The sequence below is a fragment of the Pangasianodon hypophthalmus genome, chromosome 20, assembly GCF_027358585.1.
Source record: "Pangasianodon hypophthalmus isolate fPanHyp1 chromosome 20, fPanHyp1.pri, whole genome shotgun sequence".
Taxonomy (NCBI): Eukaryota; Metazoa; Chordata; class Actinopteri; order Siluriformes; family Pangasiidae; genus Pangasianodon; species Pangasianodon hypophthalmus.
Window position 1 is genome coordinate 8,910,539 of NC_069729.1, and position 18,783 is coordinate 8,929,321.

Here is an 18,783-nt window from a genome sequence, read left to right on the forward strand (position 1 = left end):
ATTGGAAATGAGGAAGGGGGCCAGCACTTTTTCACACCACTGTATACAGATAGCTAACATCAGTTAGGTAGCTGTGTAAGGAGGAACATAGCTAGCTATATCTGTCAAATGTAGCCCATAGCCAGCATCTTCAATAGTCTGGGTCACTTCAAGCTGTCCACCCACACAAAGTACACAAAGTCAAGAAAGTGCAAGAAGACTTTTAGTTAAGAAATGATGAAGACATGCTAGCTATGGAAATTATAACTTAGGTAAAAGGTGTTACTTATGCCACAGGTTGTAGCTATTTGACACCAAAAGGCTAAACAAGGCACACCGGATCTGTTCTTTTTTTTATAGGGTAGTAAAAATAATTTTCTAAATGATGCAATTTAATTAATCTTCAAAATGATTCAATAACACACTAATGTATTGCAGACTCACCCAATCACTCAAAGAGACAACACCCAGGTGCTCCAGCTGATGTAAACACAGTGTTACAGGTAAAGATCAAAGAGAGTGTAAGTAAAGACATTTATAAAAAAGAAAATAATAATAATAATAATAATAATAATAATAAATACAGTGAAGTACTACTAAAAGTTAAAACTACAAGTACTTCAATGATTTCAGTAGCTCCTACTGCCTCTCACATTCACTACTCGTTGCTGTGTGGACAATGATTTTTTTTTCCTCCATTCACTTCTGTTTTGCAAACCAATATAAAATATTAGAATCCTCAATATTAGTTTCAGTCAAATAAACAATAGGTGTTGTGTTTTTGTGCCTTTTAGGATGAACAAGCTGCAGTAGCAAGGGAAGCAGAACACCAGGATACAAGCACAACGTCTCGGGTTACTTGACTGTAACCCTGTTCCCTGAAAAAGTGGTGCGTTGCTGCGTTTCAATAACGCTTATGAGAACAACAAGTTCTCAACAATGTATCAACGAGTTGTGAAGCAAACTCGCCAAACACGCCAAGAATTGGCTTAAATAACCTCGGTGGGTGACATCATTTGATTACGTGCACCTGCAGGTTATAAATAGACGTGAAATGGACATACCCCCAGGTTAAACCTTGTCTGAAGAGACGCCCAGTCACGCCAACAGTGCAGCATTGAGGCACAGCATTTCATTCCCACTTTTTCAGGGAACAGGGTTACAGTCAAGTAACCCGAGACGTTCCCTATCAAAAGCTACTCTCGATGCTGCGTTTCAATAACGAGAATAACGGGAACGAGAATACCAACGCCGCCGCTTAGGAAGTGTCTGGACCCCTCAGAGTTGTGTAGTGTGTGCGCACAAGCATTGAAGAGGTCTCAGACATGACTCTGGGATGTTGACTCAAGGACACACGAGCCCGGAGTAGCATGGACATCCAAACTATGGAATCTGACAAATGTGTGCGAAGAGGACCAGCCTGCCGCATCACACACTTGCTGTAAGGGGACACCTCTTGCCAAAGCCGTAGAAGATGCAACCCCCCTGGTTGAATGGGCCCTTACTCCTAGAGGCGAAGCTTGACCACGCGCCTCGTAAGCTAGGGCAATAGCATCCCTGACCCAATGTGACATTGTTTGCTTAGTGGCAGCCGCTCCCCGGTTGCGGCCCCCATAGCATATGAAAAGCTGCTCTGACTTACGCCACTGGCTAGTGCGGTGGACATAAATCTGAAGATCACATACTGGACACAGTAAGTGAAGTTTTTTTGCTCCAGTGTTGTGAACTGCGGGGGGCAGAAGGCTTCAAGAACGACCGGATGTATGGTCAAGAATGGTACCTTCGGAAGATAATTAGGGTGAGGATGCAAAATAGCTTTGACCAGCCCAGGGGCAAAGTCTATGCAGGATTGCGAGACTGACAGAGCCTGCAAATCCTCAATTCTCTTCAGAGAAGTAATAGCCATTAGAAAAACCATCTTTAGGGTCAGAAACCTGAGAGGCGCTGACTCTAGTGGTTCGAAAGGGGTGTCAACCAGACCCTCGAGCACTATAGTGGGCGGCCTCAACCGCTTGGCTCCACGTATGAAGCGAGCAACTAGAGGGTGCCTTCCCACAGAAACCCCATCATAACATGGCAAGCCAAAATAGCAGCCACATAGACTCTGAGAGTACCAGGACATGTGCCTGAGGATAGTTTCTCTTTCAGAAACCCCAGCACTGAAACAATTTGGCAGTGAAATGGGTCTGCCTGGTGTGCCATACACCAACTTTCGAAAACACGCCATCTGAGGACCTTGACAGACCTTGGCCAGGACTCCCGGGAGCAGAGTGATCGGGGGAAATGCGTAAAGACGCAGTCTGGGCCACGTATGGGCCATCGCATCCAGACCCAGGGGAGCTGGAGGAGTCGGAGAGAAGTAGAGGGGACATTGTGCTCTCTCCTGTGAAGCAAAGAGGTCCACCTCTCTTTCGTAAAATCTTTCCCAGATTTGACTGACTACTTTGGGGTGGAGTTTCCATTCCCCGTGTGTCACAGCTTGTCTGGACAGCAAGTCTGCTCCTACATTCATATGCCCAGGGATGTAAATCACCCTGACGGACAGGAACTTGTCCTGTGCCCAAAGCAGAACCTTCTGCACTAGCCTGTTCAGGCAGCGCGAACGCAGTCCGCCTTGACGATTTATGTAAGAGACTACTGCAGTGTTGTCCACCCGCACTAGGACATGGTAGCCTCTTAACTGCTGGAGGAAGGGCGTGAAATAGAGCCATCATTTCAAGGTGATTGATGTGCCAGTTGAGAAGATGACCTCTCCAGATCCCTTGGGCTGGACGGCCATCTAACACCGCACCCCAACCCGTGAGGGAAGCGTCTGTCGTTAGTATCTTGCGATGACAACACGTGCCTAGAGTGGGACCCAAAGTCAGAAACTGGGGTCTGAACCACATAGATAGGGTATGAAGCCCCTGGCGCGTAACCCTTATTTGCCTCTGGGGATTGGCCCTTGGATGAAATCCCCTGGCTCTGAGCCACAACTGAAATGATCTCATATGCAGGAGGCCCAAAGGTATCACCGTGGATGCAGCTGCCATGAGACCTAGAACCCTTTGAAAGTAATGAACTGTAACTTTCTGGCCTAGCTTGATGTTCTTTAGGGTGTTTAGAATGGACTCAACACGTGCAGGAGATCGTGATTGAATCCCATACAACCCCCAAATATGTTGTCCTCTGGGCAGGAGAGAGAACGCTTTTCTTGGCGTTGAGTCTCAACCCCAGAGATTCGAGATGAGCCAGGACGACATCCCGATGTCGAAGCGCTAGCTCCTGAGACTTAGCCAAAATCAGCCAGTCATCTATGTAATTTAAAATGCAGATGCCCTGGAGTCGTAGAGGAGCCAGAGCTGCATCCATGCATTTTGGTTATGTGCGGGCGACAAGGCTAGGCCGAATGGAAGAACCCGATACTGGTAATCTTCGCCCCCGAAAGCGAACCTCAGGAACTTCCTGTTTTGTTGCAAGATCTCTATGTGAAAATATGCATCCTTGAGATTGATCATCATGAACCAATCGCCTGATTGGATCTGAGACACAGCCACCCTGATTGTCCACATTTTGAACTTGTATGTTCTGAGGTAGCGGTTCAACCCGCGAAGATCTAAAATTGGACGCAACCCCCCATCTTTCTTGGGAACCAGAAAATACCGGCTGTAACAGCCTGACTCTCTGTCTGGCAGGGGAACACGTTCTATGGCCCCTTTGTCCAGCAGAGCTTGCTTCCACGCTGCCAGTTTCTCTGAAAGGGGCACTAGTTTTGACACTTCGCTCTGTTGGGGGGATATTAGATGTCCAGCGTCCTGAAACGTGGCAGGAGGCACCCGAACACGTAACATTTTGCTGGAGGCTGCTGCTCCCCGAAACACCAGTGGAGATTGTACAGCGGCCACCTGAGGGTGCCAGGAAGGAGCCTCTACTCTCTGTTGGAACTTTTCGCGCCCCTCCCCGGGGGGGCACACCCCCATGGTCCTGGGCGCTCGACCCTCGGGACTTCTTCCTTTTGGACAAAATGATCGTCTTCAGATCCGGCCTCTTGCTGGGCTGCTGAGAGCGGCGAGCCGCTCCCCAGTCCCTACAAGGGGGCGCACGGCTCGCCAGACTCTCCTTAGCATAGCAGCCATAGAACGGCCAATGGCGCGGGCCGTCTGCTTGGTTGCACGAAGAGACAGATCCGTGGCTCGGCGCAGCTCCTCGCTAATGCTCCCACCTGTGCTCAAGTCTTTCAGCAGGTCACCCTGGTATGCCTGCAGAACCGCCATGGTGCACCAGCATGACCCGCTGCTTGAAACGCCTTCCTCGCCAGCGAGGATGTTAATCTGCAAGGCTTGGTGGGGAGGGTTGGCTTCTTAAGTGACGATGAACTCCCAGGGGAGAGATAGCCTGCGAGTGTCTCTTCCACCTGAGGCATCGTCACATACCCCTGCGCCTTAGCACCCAAGATAGTGGAATAAATCGACGTTGTGGGTACAAATATGCGCGAGGAGTATGGCTTACTCCATGAACGCAACAACTCGTCATGGAGATCTGGGAAAAAAGGGAGAGATCAATGTTGGGATCTCTCCCCCTGGCTGCCCGACAGAAATCTGTCATCTAACTTGGAGTGCCTGGGATTCTCTTGCTCTTGTGGCCAGTCCAATTTAAGCCTGGCAACAGCGTTAGTCACCATGCTCTGTCATCGCATGAGGAACGCTCAGAGGCGGCGCTCTCTGTTTCCATCTCGCCAGAGAACCCGCGTCCTCGGCTCGCTCTGAAGAAGCTCTGGGGAGAGCGTGAGAGAGAGAGGAGGCTTGCGCGCTCCTCGTCTCTCAGCGAGCTCAACACGCGAGCCCCACGATCTCAACGCGGACGCAGAGGCTAGGCCCTCCTGAAAGAAAGCGAGCCTCGAGTGGAGCACTCTGATAGGAAGCAACTTGCAGTGCTCACACTCAGCTTCCTCGAGGGCATAAGCTGCATGCTCTTCCCCGAGGCACTCCAAGCAATAATCATGCGAATCGTCGTCAGGGATTACTTGAACACAGGGTGGCAAGCATCTCCTGACCGACGAACTAGACATGGTCTCCTTTTTTTCTTTTTTTTTTTCAAACACACACACACACACAATGCAGTCTCTGAAGACAAGAAAACCTGAGGGTTTGTCCGTTTCACATCTATTTATAACCTGCAGGTGCACGTAATCAAATGACGTCACCCACTGAGGTAATTTAAGCCAGTTCTTGGCATGTTTGGCACACTTGCTTCACAACCGGCCGAACAAAGAATGTTCTCATAAGCATTATTGAAACGCAGCATCGAGAGTAGCTTTTGATAGGGAACAGACAGACAGCTAGTGAGGGTGTCTTTAAAGATTCATACAATCAAGCATATACAGTGTCATGTAACTGGTCTGATGTATACAAGTCTATAACTGATCTATCGGTCTTTTTGGGATAGCTGGAAATGTGTCTGTTTTTTTCTGAGCATGCCACCTGTTCCATTCATCTACAGGTCATTGTTTCTACAAAGTGAGCCAAATTTGGTTAATGTTTTTCTTAGTTTATTGCTAGGTATTTGAATTACAAAATTATTAAAAACTTCAGTACTGCTGTGCACTCTCAATGAACTTCCTCCCCATCTGAGATCCAGACATATTATGCTGACATCATTGTGGTTTGGTCCTAAAAGGCCACTAATTAATATGTATCTGGAAGTATTTGTAAATGAGTGCATTAGACTAAATGAGCATGGCTTTGATTGGTGTACCTCTGATAGGGTCTGCAGTACCAGCAAAGTGTATGCTGTAGTACTCGTTAGTGACTCTGTGGCCCACCCCCTTCACCAGAATTTTAAACAATTCAATGGGGAATTCAGATGATATTTTTGCCTTCAGAGAGGAACACAGGTAGAACAAGGTCAAGGAAATGCCAGGGTCTACCCATATAGGGAGGATGTTGAACAGAGGTGTCAAAGCCACACTTTGGAGCTAATTGAGAGGGCTACTGAGACAGGCACACCTGTAATGGGTGTAAAAGGTCTTTCCATGTTACACCTTCTACCAGGATTTGACATAGTAGAGGGATGTGTCCCTGACAATATGCAGAGTGTCCTGCTTGGTATTAGTAGATCTGTTACTTCACTGTGGTTCAACTCTGAAAATCATCAGTCCTCTTGGTATATAGGTCAGTCCATTCCACAACTTTTTTGTTGGAGATTAAACCCCCAAGCAATGTGTCTAGAACACCCAGATCCATAGATGAAAGATGGCACTGGAAGGCCCACGAATGGTTGATGTGGCTACTTTTCTATAGCGTTCCCATTCTTAAGGGTATTCTTCCTGACTTGAATCACTGGCTGAAACTGGCAAGTGATATAGCTTAACTTCTTACCACATATATTACACCACAACAGCTGTCAGAAGCACAAGATCTCCTTACTCAATTTGTGAGCCCCTGTACGGTTTAAGCAATGTTAACTACAATGTTCACCTTTGCCACATTTCACAAGAAGTGTCCTAAATTGGGGGCCATTGTGGGTGCAATCTGCTTTCCTGTTTGAGGCCTATAACATGGAATTGATAGATATGGTTAAATGTACTCAGTGTGTGCCTATGCAAACATGCAGAGTTTTCTGTATGAAAAAGGTCTTTCTACTGCCAAACAGATACTGAGAAATACTTAAGCAGAATGTACAGATTCAATTCACTGGTGTAGCCAAAAAACAAGCTGATGGCCTCAGACCTTGGCAGGTCTAAAGGCATTAAAGTTCTTGGACCTATCAAAAGAAAAATGATGGAGCATGATGACTATCTTGCTATGCACAGTGTTGCTCATCATGTAGAGAGAAAGGTTGTAGACTACTACAATAGGATCATTGTCAGTGGTGAGACTATCCACTCTCTGACATACCACTGTGAAACCAAGAGGAATTCACACACAGTTTGTATCAGAACTGACAATTTGTTCTTCACTGTTAAAATATTCATAATGGTAGATGTAGGAAGTCGCCATAAATGCTACACTATTGGTCATTTCTTTGAGGAAGAGGAGCATAGCCTTCCAACCGTAGTTAAAAATTCACCACATTTCTTTCCAGTAGAAAAGGCATTAGGTCACCTAACTGCCATACCTGCCTCAGAAATTGGAAACAAATGTCTATTTATGTCTTTGCAAAACAAAAGAATTGACTACATAATAACATTTCCTAACCATTATTAAATGACTTTATAAATGCCTGTTAATTATTTGTCAGTGGGTAGAAGCAATTAGCACATAATTAGCAATAATTAGCAATACCTTGTTTCTTTCCCAAAATGTAAATCCTTAGGAGTACTTATTTACTTTAAAAAAAATTTTAAAAGAAGTGAACTTTCACTTGTCCCATTAGGCAGGTTATAAAATAAAGAAGTTCCCTGAAAGAAACTGTATGTTTAATAAAATTATGAAATCAGTTGTTATAGAAATTTAACCTATTAGTCAAGAAATCCAAATGTTCACTCTGGTTTGATAATGTCGATATCTGTTCAGGTTGGTATATCTAGGTAACATTTTTGGTTTGGCTTTTGTAACCTTTTGCCCTACAGCTCTACCTTGTCCACGTTATTTTGTGTTAAATGATTGTCTGCTGTATGGAATTCATTAAAGTTGTCTTTCATGTAGTAACACTACTGTTAATGCTGTGGTGAAATCACATTTTGCTGTCACCTTTAATGGGCAAAGTATACTGTGGCACAGCAACTACAAACAATTTTGGGCGTATTTGGGCCACCTGCCATTGAAGTTGTATAGCTCTTCCCTGTGTGTGTGTGTGTGTGTGTGTGTGTGTGTGTGTGTGTGTGTGCGTGTGTTTGTGTGTGTTTGTTTATGCACACATTTTGGTGGGCTTAATGGGTACACTTACCTCTACACTTATATCACCTACAATAATGAGATATAATGTAACTTAGTATTGTACAAACTGTTTTAGATTTGGATTTTTTTTTTAAGTGTTAGCTAGGAGCCCACACCTTCACTGTGACTGAGAGGTACAGAGAAACATAGCAGAGTGGGAGAGAGACAAGAGAGAATTGTTTGTAATATTATGCTAAATAATATTCATAATAACATAACCTTTACACTAGACTAGTAATCAAAATAATTATGCCATGCACATGTGGTACCAGACTTCACCAATACATACATTTCTGTATCAGCTGAATGTACAATTCCTTTTTAACTTAAATGTAGTTTTAAATTATTGCAGGTGTGAGGCCCATACAGAGACCTGGATCTTTATACAGCAATATATCGACATCAGTCTATATCATTATACAGACATGGACAAATTTGTTGGTACCCTTACAGCTCATTGAAACAACGGTTCATTCCTCCTGAAAAATGAAACTGAAAGCAATGGTCTAGACTAAAGCAAAGAAGGTGTCAAAAGAGATAAATTATTGCTTTTTCTACAAAGATTTTCTATAATTGCTTGGATAGATTTGTTGGTACCCTAGAAAAGGTTATAAATAATTGAATTATAGTGATATTTCAAACTAACTGTTCTCTTTAATTTGTATCACACATGTCTTCAATTTTGCAATCAGTCATTCAGCCTATTTAAATGGAGAAATTTAGTCACTCTCCTGGCTGGTATCATCATGTGCACAACACTGAACATGGACCAGAGAAATGAAAGGAGAGCATTGTCTGAGGAGATCAGAAAGAAAATTGTAGTCAACAGACTTCAAACATAAATGTTTTAGGGTTCTACATTATAAATCCAGTTAATGTATGACTTAACCATTATGGATTCTGTAAATTGGGAGACAGACAACAAGGTTAGACTTGTTTAACTGAAGCAGGAGCAAAACAGACTCTCACAGCTTCTGCCAGTCATGTCTGACATTGTAATAACTTGCTGACTACTTAGCATCTCTCTCTGTTAACCAAAAACTAATTTCACACTAACAGACTTTCAGACTTTCACACTAATATGAAGGTATTTTATTTGCACTTTACAGGACTTTAATGCAGTTTCAAGACTGCAAATAATTTCATGCCCTTCATCATGAAAATCCAGCATTTACAAGCAATGAGAAATGTGTCAGAGAAAATTCTACTTCAGGTGTCCATAGGCCCAATTAATTGTTATATTGTTCTATCCCTGACTCTTTTTAAAGTGCTTTTGTTAAAACCAACGTTCTTGCGAATTCCATTCAGTGTATCAGTTTCCTGCAAAAAGCATTAATGTTTTCACACACGTAATCTTGTTGATAAACTGTGAATCTATTACTTCCCATTGTTTCCTTTACTATTTTTATGAGAAACAGACATGACTGGTTCACATTATTTTCTTATGATATTAACTATTCAAAGCAGTCTGTTTGTAGGGATATTATTATCACTAATAGTAGCTTATCTGTTTTCATAAACAAACTTCAACCTAATATGTTGACATGTATATCTAATAATAATTATTACATTTGCATCTTGCAGTAGAATGTATTCCTTACTGTGTGTCCTTACTGCCCACGTCAAGATCTGAGCATACAAACAATTCAGCTGACTATAAGTTTACTAGATGTTAATGGAGTTTACTTTAAGAAATCAGGAGCTTTAAATCTTTTTTTTTAAAAAATATATCTATGTTGTCTAGTATAATCACACTAAACAATCAAATGTCTAGTCCCATCTGTCCTCGCTCTGTGATTGCTTGCATTTGTGTCTTTCAAATAGTACAGTACACGACATAACCCACAAGACTAATTTCATAGACAAGTACGCGGCTTCAATCTCTTACACTTGAAGTGACTGACTGTTACAACATGCACAATAAATCAGCCGTTTTTATGCTGATGACACAAGAAAGGGTAGCATGATGTGCTGCAGGAAGTAGCCTCAGGGCAACAGCATGAAGGTCTCTAGAATGTGAACCTGGACAGTGTGAGCAGGCTACTGTCCACATAATCACACCAAATTCCATGCAAAAGCCTGGCCAAATATTCAGGGGTGGGCTTCCCCCAAACATTTATAAAGCTAAGTTCTTTGTTAGCGCATTCTTAAGAATGTTCTTTAATTAACAAGCATTTCCCGAAACTAATGAAGTTCATAAACTTGTTCATGTAAATTAATGAGTAACCATACCCATTCATTATTCACTAAGTAAGTCTTTATTTGGGAATTGCATGCAGTTCTACCTCAAAAGCCCACTAATTTCACTATAAAGATCCTTAGTGATGCATTTGGCTGATTATTTGTTTTGGCAATTAGTTATTATTATTATTATTATTATTATTATTATTATTATGGGGTCCAAGCATGAAGTGCTTCTAACCCTATTGTTCTTTCTTCTTCTTCGCTAAAATGTGATGGGCAGCCCAGACCGTACGTCATATAAACATAAAACTGTGTTACATGGTACAGAATTCCAATTAAAACTCAGGGAAGCAAAGGGACCAACATTGGCCTATATCTTGAGAACCGTACACTCAAAATATTTCCTCTTATTCTTTGGCTTCTGCTGAATTCAGCTAGACCCTTCCCACTAATTTCCACCACGACAGATTTTTTGCTGATTTGCATAATGCGAACTAGTCCTAGGATTTTTGACCAACCTTCACAAACCTGGTGTCATAGTATTCAGGAGAACATGAACGTCAGTAATTATCAAAAAAAATGTTTATATTTGTAAACCATATGGCCGGCACATATCAATCAATTCTAACGAGGCGGAGTATAATTTACTCAAAGTGGTGCAACTCATGAATGCTTGTGTGAATCCAGATGAAACTTGAAAGGCATATATAAGATTAGATTCTGGGGCCATGTACAAAGATTGAGGTGTGGTCAAGCATAAGGTCAGATAACTGTTTCTCAGGAACCATAAATCCAATCGAGCTCAAATTTGGTATGGTACATTATTATGCTAACCTGTAATTGGAATTTTGATGATGACCTAATTACTTAAAAAAACATGGCTGCTATCGGCCAATCAGTTTTCAGCAGGTATTTGACAGAGTTAATGTTGAGGTATCATTACAAAACTTGAATGGCTGTTTAGGGTATGGACCCAGTACTATCTGCTGCAATAAACTCAAATTGGCCACTGGGGGAAGCTGTTCCCCAAGGCAGAGGTCCTCAGGAGAATACCTGAGAGGAAAAAAGTAACATAATTGCCTAATGTGGAAGGCCAGGAGGATGAATGGAAATGGAAGCACAGAACTGTATTTCCTGAAGTTGTAATACCAGACTAGAGTGGGAGAAAAACTGAGTGTTATAAGAGAATCTCTAATGTAATGGTTGGTTGTTGTGTTCTGTTTCATTTTTTAAAATTATTTTGGTTAATAAATTTGAACTCTATTTTAACAATAATAAAGGAAGAAAATATATACAAGAACTTGAAACAGTGTCCAAACAAACAAAATGTAACAAAAATAAGTCTGTGCACCCTAAAAGAAAGTCTAGCTTACTAATTTTTGAACAAATACCTAACTCAGTGTTTATTTATTGAATACAAAGGAGTATTTTTACACTCTCTGTTTACTGGGAAAGACAGCTGGTACCAATATTAAATGTTTTCCTGTTGTATATATCTAAGAACAACTTGCTTTGCATAGAACTGCTTTTAATATTAATATAATTTTCCTCAAAGTTTCCCTCTGCGTGTTGTTCTTTTTTTCTCTGCATGCCATGTCATTTATAATATGACTTGTCCTTGCAAAGAAACATAATTTCTGTTCTAAATTCTGTCATCTACCATTTATAATGTCTTTTGTCATCTATTTATTCTGCCACTGATTCATCTGTTAAATTTACCTCTGGATTGTGAATTGATTATTTGACATTCCACTAATGCTGCTTTTGACCAGTCTCGATTGGGACAACGTCAACAAAGAACCACTTAGGAGTCATTCATTAAACCTCTGATAATTCTTGGGGTATGGCGTGGAGGTGAGAAGACATGGAATTTGTTCTGCAACTAGACACATATAAAACAAATATAATTAATATCACCCAGTACAATTATAATGTAAACTCGGCTTCAGAGGCAACTTATTAATAACTATGCCATCAAAACCATTGAAAACAAACATAAAAAGATTGAAAGATTGAAACAACTGACAAAATATTTGTGGAAATATTTTTATGTGGAAAAATGATCATTTATTTCTAAAGGCCAATATTCTTATTTTTTTCTATTTTTTTATATTCTTATTATTCCTATTGAAAGAAAGTTCCAGAAAGAAAAAATATCTGAAGTTGAGGGAGACAAAAATGCTATACTAGATTTTCAGAGTGAGGATAGCCAAGCTACTACTAGCACGATTTCGATGAATGAGGGACAAGCTGGCTCCAGCGACATACTACATTCCATCCATTCAATGAAAGCCAACATATTCTCTAAAACTGATACCATCATCTCTACGGGAAGTGACAAACCAAATAACTGAAATATCTGGAAGAATTGTGCAAGCAGAAGTACGCATCTCTCAAACCAAGGACTCCTTTACATCTATTCAGTCTATGACAAACAGCCTAGAGAAAGTGTTCAAAACACTCACCCTGAAATTTGATGACTTGGAGAATCGAAGCCGACGCTCTAACCTGAGACTCATCGAGAGGTGGTCTATTGATTTGCAAGATCTCCATCAAGTAGGAACACAGCACCGAGAGCGCTGATCATCATGTTTTTGAACAGCAGGGACAAGATGCGAGTGATGGACACAGCCAGAGCTATTAAGGATGTTAAATACAAGGAGCATCGGGTAATGCTATTCCTGGAACTTTCTGCTTCAGTCAGCAGACAAAGGAGGGAATCTGACAAAGTCAAAAAAGGCTGTGAGCTAAGGGCAGGTTTGTAGGTTTGTTTTTCCAGTCTGTTTCTGTGTCTTCTACAACAACCCCAAACACAACTTCCAACTTCCAAAACCCTACCGAGGTCGAAAGCTTTCTCTTGACAGTAAAGTGACAATGGGTGAGGAAGTAAATAGTTAGTGGAGCAATTGTTAGAAAAGACCACAGAGCAGCCCCTCGAACTAGGTAGGTGGACCCGCAGAATGTGAGGAAGTTAGTTAAAGGGAGGGGCAAGACCAGAGGTCAGGTTCAAACAAGAGTTTTACAGTTTCTGTTAGATACGTTCTAGCTCAAGAGTACAACTCATTGTTATTGTTTGTGATGGTATGTTATTGTTTACTTCTCTGGTTTTGTGTGTGGGTACGGTCATGGCTTAATACAACATGTAAGATTAGGTCCCAATGGGTAGCAGAGGGCTATGGCTGAAGTCATTAAGGTAAAAATTACATTTTGGAATTGCAGAGGGCTACTTATAGACGTACTTTTAAACCCAGAGATTTTTATCTTGGGTATATTCCCAGACAATATATGTAATCATTAGAAATAGTACTCATAAGCTAATTAATAATATTTTCAAGGCAAAACATCTTACAGCTGTATATTGGAAAAGATCAGAAAAACCCTCTATTTCACAGTGGTTAAAGAATATGTTTCTATGCGTATCTGTGGAAAAATGATCATTTATTTCTAAAGGCCAATATTCTTATTTTTTCTATTTTTTTATATTCTTAATATTCTTATTGAAATGTATTCAATAAATTTCAAAATGTTTGGAATCTGTTGATATCTTTTATTTCATATGGAGACATGGACAGGCTGTTGGAAGATCATTAAGTTTGAGTTGAAGTCTTTATACCTGTAACACTTCATCCATGCAATTCCCCTTTCATACACAGTGTCGTCTCCTCTGGAGCCCTGGGGTTGGATAGCCTTGATGAACGCTCACACAAGTGTTGGGTTTTTCCTTTTTTCTTTTTGTTGTTTTATAGTATATGACTACAGTGGATATTTTTCTATAGTTTTATTTTATTTTATTTTTGTTATTTACAGGCGATGTATGCATATGTTTGCATACACCTATATGTACATGTATGTATCTCCTGAGGTCATTTTAGTCCTGAATAAGTGAATAAATAAGACCATAGGAACTAAGATATTATAACTGCCCTGTCTAATGCAGTTTATAGCTACATACAATCCTAACATCAGTTACTAATACTACACATATTCAAGTACTTTACATACAGACACAGTTAGAGAGGGTCCATGCAGTGTGTATCCAAGTCGGTGTTAGTGTAATGCTAATAGCCATATAGAGTGAAACCACACTTGGATGAGGCTTGGAGCATTAAAAACACAGTGCTTATGATCTTTCATTTCCACAAAAGCAAAGCCTTGCACAGGGACTTTTTCTGTGTTCATTAGAGAATTAGGAACCAGTATGCCCCTCCATAAACAACTGACCAAAATAAGGTTTTATATATTATAGTCATGGGAAAAAGAAAGTACACCCTCCTTCAGTTTTATGTTTTTAGTTATCAGGGCCTAAACAACAATTGTGTGGTCCTCACCAACTTCTATAAACAAACAAATAACCTCAGGTGACAGCAAAAAAAAAAAAACACAACAGATTTCAATATGTAGTCATTTTTCCCCAAAAACATTCAGAAACCAGCTGGGGAAAAAATAAGTACACCCTATAATTCAGCTACATGTAGAACCATCATTAGCAACAATAATTTAGTAAATGTTTCCTGTAGGAGTTTATCAGTCTCTCACATAGTTTTGGTGAAATTTTGGCCCACTCTTCTTTACATCATTGCTTCAGTTCATAGATGATTGAGAGCATTTGTTTATGCACAGCTCTCTTATGATCCCACCACAGCATCTCAATGGGGTTGAGGTCTGGACTTTGATTTGGCCATTCCAACACCTTGAATTTTTTTCTGTTTAACCATTCAGATGTCAATTTGTTGGTGTGCTTGGGATCATTGTCCTGTTGCATGACCCAATTTCGGCCCAGTTTTAGCTGCTGGACAGATGGCCTCACGTTTGTTTCAAGAATATTCTGGTATAAAGTGGAGTTCATCATTGTCTCAATGACTGCAGGTTTCCCCAGGTCCTGTGGCTGCAAAACAAGCCCAAATCATCAGCCTTCCACCACCAGGCTTGACAGTTCGTATGAGGTGTTTGTGTTGATACGCTCTGTTTGGTTTTCACCAATGGTTGTGCTATGCATAATTACTAAACATCTCCACCTTGGTCTCATCGGTCCAAAGCATACTGTTCCAGAACTTTTTTGTTTTGTTCAGATGCAATTTTGCAAACCTAATTTGTGCTGCCTTATTCTTTTTGGGTAGAATGGGCTTTTTCCTAACCACTCTTCCATGAAAGCCATACTTGTTCGGTGTTTTTCTGATTGTGCTGTCATGAACATAATCATGTAATGTGCTTACAGTGGCTTGTAGATCACATGATGTAGCTCTTGGGTTTTTCTTCATATCTCTGAGCATTAAATGGCCTGACCTTGGACTGAATTGGCTGGGACGCTCCCTCCTGGGAAGATTTGTAAACCATCCTTCTCACTGCAAAATGGTGAATTTCAAATTGTTTGGAGATGAGCTTATAACCCATCCCAGACTGATGAGCGGCAACATTTGCTTCTCTGAGGTCATGGCTGATGTGTTTTCTTCTTGGCATGATGTAGACACACACCTGAATGCTTCAGCACACCAAACTGCCAAAAGTTCTGCTTTTATAGAGGTAGTCACACTTCTTGATGATTAATTAATCTTGTGCATTTCTTATGCTAATTTCTCTCTTAATGATTGTGGAAGTCAGAAGGGTATACTTATTTATTCCCACCTGGTTTCTGAATGTTGGTTTACTTTTTGGGAAAAAATAACTATATATTTTTTTCTATATCTTTAACTGTTTTTTTACATTATTTGTTTGTTTATAGAAGTATATAAAACTGTTTTAAGGCCCTGATAAATAAAAACTTAGAACTGAAGTAGGATATACTTTCTTTTCCCCATGACTGTATATGTAGCGAATGACTGTTTAATTTATGGATGATTTCACTTTTTGGATTTTCAATACGATACCAATATCATAACTCAGAGTGTTGGTCGATACCTTACACTGATCTGATTTTGACACCTTAGTAACCCAGCTGACTCTGCAAGGTTCTATTGCCAAGATTAGTGAAATACATGTGATGACGGTGTCCTTTAAGACAAGCTGCATCCTGTGTTTACTTATAAGACCAGTACTCTGATTTAACAAAGAATGTCTGCTTGCAGCATAAAATGCACCAGTGGTTTGGCTTGGAAACAACATACAATCTGACACCAATACAGTACTTCAGACCAGTATTGCCTCTAACACCAATATTCAGTATGCCCCTAGTTACGTTTGTATATATGTAAAGTCAACGGTCAATGCCATAAAATGCAACTAGTCTGAGACAGTTGTGCTTACCATGTGAATGTTAAATTTACACATAGAAAGCTGAGTGAACACCTACATCATCAGTTCAGCTGGACACAAATGCACACAGAACCCCTGGATTTCTCTATGTAATATATTTGTGTTAGAACGTGTGTCTAATGGCAGCTGTTCAGGAAAACGGTTCCCCTCTGTACAAGTATAAACCAACATTAAACACACAAAAAAAGGTGTAACTTATTGTTACACTCGGTCTACAACTCCTTTAGGTAAGCAGACACCTTCTACTCCAGCCTTTACAGACAATATTGTTAATATTATTTATATTACTCGAATCTGATTGGTCAGTATAGGTGTACGTTATTTTCGTATAACAGCACAGGTAGTTCAGGCTGTAACAAACGATGGGTTAATATTAATGTGATATCTTCCCTTTATACCAATAAACAGAACAGTCTGGATCAACTGGTGGTCTTGTATTTATTTTCACAACAAGAGGGAGCTTACTTCTTCCATTCACAGTAACACACTCCTCTGGACACATACAGTTCTTACTGCCACCTAGTGACCATTTATACACATATGCAATATTCCCCTCCCCGGCTGAAGTCTGAACAACTCTAAGCATTTTTCTCTTTTAACTGTACATATTGACAACGACCTCTCCCAGAAAATTAAACTTTCTCAGATCAATTCTCTTAATCCATTCTTCAACACTGGTAACATTACCTTGGAGAACCAAACATATAACCAATATAACCAAACTCTCAGTGAGCCCTCTTACTCTGTCCCCCATTAACTTAACATTTAAAATAGCTGTTCCTACCCCAAAGCAATATGAAAAACAGCATATATCCAGCAATACACTGTTTACAGAGTTTTTCACTTTTTTCTTTTTTTATTATTTCACAAAATCTTTGAGGCACCCTGGAGCTTTCCTCTCTCTCTGTGAGAGTCTTAAACCCCTGGATTTAAACTCTCTGAATCACCCAGGTCTGCTATCTCAGTGATTTCAGGTGTCATTGTTTCACTGCCTGACTGTTGTGGTGTTGTTTCAGTGTCCAGTGTCACCACATCAACATCAGAAGATTCAGCACCCCAACCAGTTCCAGACATCGGTTTCGACTGTGACACCTCTCTCTGTAGTCTTCTGAACAATTGATCTACATGCCAACGTACCATATCACACAGGTCCTGTGATTCCCTGAATTAGTCCCAGTATCCATTTTGGAACCCGGGCATAGTTTGTGCTATAAGCTGTATCTCCCACTTGCAAATGTCATGGCTTGGAATACAGTACTGTGCAAAAGTATTAGGCACCCTATATTTTTTAGTACGAACTTTGTTATAGATTTTATTTTATGACTTCTGCATTATCGAGTCAGTACAAAAACATTTTAGATGTCCAAACATTAGTTTTCCAGCACAAAATTAAATGTTACAGAACAATGTTTGTAAAGAAAGCAGAATATCATGTAAGAGACCACTTTTTCAGACAAAAATACATAATGAAGGCTGCTGGGGTTTGCTGCAAAAATAAGAAGCAAGTGCAACAGTCAAAGTCTCCAGAACTGTGGCTGGTTCTGCAAGATGCTCAATAAAACTTACAGCTCATTTCCTTATAAAACTGCACAAATTGTACCTGAGACTATTTTTTTAAAGCAACAGGCTGTCACACCAAATATTGACTTTGTTTCATTTATTGCTGTTTACTGCTCTTTACAGTATTTTTTTAAATGTAGAAACATTTAATTTCATTATTTTGAAGGCATTTCTTTGCACGTGCCTAAGACTTTTGCACAGTACTGTATGTTCCTTTTCCATAAATGCACACTTCCCTCGCTTTAGCCGTAAGCCCACCTCCTCTAATCGTTGCCACAACTGGTCCAGCGTTCTTTGGTGATCCTGGTCCTCTTGTTCTGTCAACAAAACGTACACAGCTACCTTTGGAGCGCCTCGCAAAATGCCTTCCATTGTCCTCTGGAAGATTGTCGGATTGGAGCTGACCCCAAAAGGTAGTCTTGTATAGGTAAACAACCCTGTGTGTGTTCACCGTGACATACTGTTTCGATGTCTCATCTAATGGTGCCTGTTGATATGCGTGACTCTCATCTAACTTGCTGAATTTTTTTTACCCAGCAAAATTACAGTCTCTCATGTCCCAGCTCACTTCTTCTAGTCACAGTAATCATTTATGTATACAACAATGAATGTGCTCGTTCGAATACGTTATTACTGTTTCTATAGTAACAGCTCACGCGGACTAGCACGGCGGACGCTCCACATTATCTAAGACTAATAATAAACGGATTTAAGAACGGGTTGTTGTTTAGTTGTTGATTTGGTGAAGTTTTTCGTTAGGAGACATTATTTAACAATTATGGAAGGAGCCTCGGTTGTACGTACTCTCAGTCTCGGGTACGCTTTCCGTTTTCTCCGTTTTTCACGGTAAAGTGACAGGCTGCTCCTGTGTGTGTGTGTGTGTGTGTGTGTGTGTGTGTGTGTGAGAGAGAGAGAGAGAAACTGGTGAAGAATGACTGTTTATAGCAGCTATAAC

The 18,783-nt window shown here is 40.6% G+C and overlaps 1 protein-coding gene across 1 annotated transcript in view; it reads right to left on the minus strand.

Annotated features, from left to right (window-relative positions):
* Positions 1–18,783, minus strand: part of dvl1b (dishevelled segment polarity protein 1b) — a 74,760-nt gene that overhangs the window by 54,284 nt on the left and 1,693 nt on the right. The gene's annotated exons all lie outside the window — the stretch shown is intronic.